This window comes from Schistocerca piceifrons, chromosome 2, assembly GCF_021461385.2.
Source record: "Schistocerca piceifrons isolate TAMUIC-IGC-003096 chromosome 2, iqSchPice1.1, whole genome shotgun sequence".
Lineage (NCBI taxonomy): Eukaryota > Metazoa > Arthropoda > Insecta > Orthoptera > Acrididae > Schistocerca > Schistocerca piceifrons.
In genome coordinates this window covers 528,717,879-528,722,186 of record NC_060139.1, presented here as the reverse complement: position 1 = coordinate 528,722,186, position 4,308 = coordinate 528,717,879, and positions in this window count along the sequence as shown.

Sequence of the window (4,308 nt, the reverse complement as noted above, 5' to 3'; positions counted from 1 at the left end):
CGGAAGCATTCGACTTGGCCCGTTCATATCAAAAACTTCGCAGAAATCATAAACAATCTTATGCATAATGCCAAAGGCTTTGCTCCTTGTGAACTAATGGTTAATCAGGAATTCCACAACATGCTTTCAAGCGTGGTTTATTTTCCAGTCATGTCTCAGAGCTCTATGGACGGGAAGGAGGCACAGGATAGGACAAACATATGTGAAAGACTGTTGGATAGAAAAAGAAGGCACGACGCGAAAGCTTCTACCGCTAGTTATAGCATTGCTAATCTAGTGTAACTCAAAACTATAGATAAATCAAAGAAAATTTCAGCAGAAACAAAGAAGTTTATGAATGTTGATCAAGTACTATTGAGGATAAGGGCATCCCTAATGCACACTCATACCGTTTGGGATACCAGAAAAGTAAGAAAGAACATGGTATACGAAGAATTGTAGATTTGAAGTGATTCAGAAACGACAGCAACTAGTTTCTGTAGCGAGACTGCCACTCTCTGGGAGATAAACAGTTTTCCGTCCTGTTGGTCCTAACTGGACGAAAATTTATATACATTTTTAGTTTCATTCTCTTCTTCCGTCCTATTATAGTAAGAAAGGAATATACGTATTCATGTTGTAAATATGCTACTAGTTTGTAATGACGTCCTAGTGAGCAAGAATTATCTCGAAAATTGAGTATACACAAATAATGACTAACGAGAGAATATGAAAGATAGTTTACAATAGTAAATTCTGTCAGAGTACGGTGGCTGAATTTTGACCTCCTATGACAGAAAAATAATGGCTCAAGTAAATCAATAATAAATGACATTCTCTAAATTGGATTAGTATCTCTACTATACGAAATACTTTGCGTTAAGTGAAGTAATTGAAGCTGAAAACTTCTGAATTAATAGACTCTGTATAAATTAATAATTTTCAGTTGGGAGTAAAGCTGTCTCGAATTGGGAAAGGTTAATAAAATGGAGCCACGTATCTCTCCCAACACTCCTGCTCCCGTCGTTTGATATGCTGGCGAACGCGGGCACGGAGCCTTTTAAAGGCTAGGGAAGGGTGCCGCTTATACCGCTGAAGAGTTCGCTGACGCTCCTTAATTTCCTCAGCGACTTCCGGTGACCATCAAGGGACTGTCTCTCGCCTGGGGCACCCTAAAGAACGAGATGTCGCGTTTTCTGCCGAAGAAACAATCGTTGTAGTTACCTGCTCAATCCACATTGATATTACCATGGGGGGAGATTTAACGGTGACAGCAGAGGTAAAGGCTTCCCAGTCTGCCTCGTTTAAAGCCGATCTGGGCAGGCGTCCATGGGCCAAACTCCAGGGCAGTGACAGGAAGATGGGGAAGTGGTCACTACCACATAGGTCGTCATGTGCTCTCCAATGGACATATGGGAGAAGGTTCTGAGAACTAGGGGACTTAAAATCTGAGGTCATCAGTCCCCCCAGAACTTAGAAATACATAAACCTACCCAACCTAAGGACATCACACACATCCATGCCTGAGGCAGGATTCGAACCTGCAACCGTAGCGGTGGCGCGGTTGCAGACTGAAGCTCCTAGAACCGCTCAGCCACAGCGGCAGGCGGGAGAAAGAAGCTTCGAAATAAATGTATAAGGGAAAATGGACAGAAATAGGAGTAACGAAATCAGTAGGGTGGGAAATATGGTGAAAAGGTGGAAAATTGATGAATAATTCCTTCACGCCTCGTAAGAAGTGTTTGAAAAACGTGTAATCTTGCTTAAGGGAGATGGTCAATTAACAGATAAATACGGACAAGGAAATACAGGCAAACGAATGTGTTAAGAAATGCACACAGTAGAGTATTCGTATGTAATAATAAAAATAGCTTTCTAATTATGTGTGTGACAAAGCAAAGTACCTGCTATTGACAAATTATTTCTTTAGCAAAATAAAGCAACATCTAAAGTAATAAAGTAAATTGTGATGCATCCCAAAATGTAACTAATAAAAAGAATCCTATGTGGCTTTCACAACATAATAATGTAGCTACAGTAAAAAAGAAAAAGAAAAAAGGAAACTGCGTAGTTTATAATTCAATAAATAAGTAAAAAGATACGATTTTATTAAGTAACGCTTTCCCAATAACAGTTGCTATAACGTTAATAACTATTTTCCAAATACTAAATCAAAAAGAACACCGACGTGTAAAACAGTGGTTACTAATAAATCATCGAACTTTCAACTATGTGAATAATATTAATGTAGTCGATTAAACCTCTCGTCAGATTGGACGTATTTTCTCTGGTTTCCCATGGAACTTCACCAAATAAGGAGGGAAAATAAGAAACTAATTCAGAGTGCCATATAAAACACAAAATAGTGAGTAGCAAAACCAACATTGACGATGATCCATATTGTGTAATGTGAAAAACCTTACTGATTGCCAGTAATATAATCGTCCTCGTAATACTATTCTGTAAAAAAAAATTATGTTTCATGTCATAACATTGTAAATTAAGTCGATACTCAGTGTTGATAAACGCATAAAGAAAAACAACAACCAGGTCCGAATTCATCGATAATCTTATTCCCAAATTCTTATATCAGTGAAAGATAATCAAAATTCCCTCTGAAATGAAATATAAACATAACTTGGCAATATGAAAGAAAAAGAAAGCAAGGAAGACATTACCTGTAATGCAGAGAGTAGAATCACAATGGCGACAGCCCTACTTGCCTGGTAAACAGTTTTTGTTAATACATTGTTTCGTGTTAGCGCGATTCACGATGACGTTCATCACTGTCAGCGATCGTATAAGACACTGTTAGTGCTATGCATGCGTAATTTCAACTCTCTGTCGTTCTTCGCCTCCACTCGGTGGTTATAAGACTTTAAAACGAAAATATGTTCATTTTAATTCACACTTTTTTTTTGTTTCTGTCCGTGGTTGAATCGACTTGACCCCCTAATAGAATTATTTTTTGTTTCGTTTACTGTCCGTCGGGTCATCCAGAATCCAAATAATGTACAAAGGATAACTGACAGTATTGTAATGAACTAACGTGAAAACATTAATTACAACTGTTCCAGATAAGTAATCGTTCTAACTGCAGAAATGCTACATTCAAGGAACGAAAAAAAATTGCAGACTGGGGTCATATTGACCACAGCGGTCCTCAGTGCGAGAACTATGCATAAATTTTGATGTGCTGTAAATATAAAACTGAACAAAGCTTCCCTGTATTAAACTTACTTAGAGGGCGAAAGTAACATGGTTTAGAAACAATAGTTTTGAAAACTAGGAATATTTGTTTCCAGTTGCTTACAGGATTATATTGACTTCAGTGGTACTAGGGAGGTTAAAAGTGTATGTATTTTTTCATTGAATAAATGCCGTTAATAACTAAAATTCAAAAGTCAGTGTCTGTTAATCGGAAAATCATAGCATCAAATGGAATTAAAAATTATTGAGCAACATGTGTAACTACCTGCCACCTTATATACGAGGTCATAGGTCATCTTCCATTTAATTCCGATTTGGCCTCATCCGCCCTTCATCGGGTTTCAAACACGAAGGAAACTTTCGAGAATTTCACTTTGATAGTGATGAAGCAGTTGAAAATTGTTCAAACGGCTCTAAACACTATGGGACGTAACATCTGAGGTTATCAGCCCCCTAGAAGCGGCGAAAGTAGAAGTAAGATTGCAGCCTTTTCAGCTAAGTCAGACATTCTACACTGACGATATCAAGAAACTGTTATCTCTTTGGTATAAACAAGGTGCCTATGATGAGAAATAAACATATACACATAAATAATAAGGGTGTAAAATGTTAATTAAAATTTATTTTAATTAAAAAGATTTTTAAGTTTCCACATACAATAATTCGGAGACATTACTTTTCGGGACGCCCTTGTATTTAAGTTTCAATCCAGAAGGGCTAGTAACTGAGACGGTACATGATCACTTTTACTACATCGACAATGTTAACCCGCACCTTGGAGTGATATTTCACAGTTCACTTTCCCTTATTACTTGCAATAATACCAGACACTATAGTCAGATATGCCACAGTTTCCTCTGGATTACGGATGATTCAGGTATTAACCAGGAGAGGCAAGGACAAGCCAGGGCGTCAGTCATAAGTCTTACCTGTGGCCGCCGGTGTCTTCGTGGCAGTCAATGTGTTAAGGCTGGAATTGAGTATTGGGATTATAGGAGGTCAGCGTGAATGAAGGATTAAATGGATATGATGTTATTAATAATCAGCCACAGTTTGACAGTAATCACGTCAACCTATAGATAGAGAATATCTTCTCCAGTTTGAATATAACAGTTGACG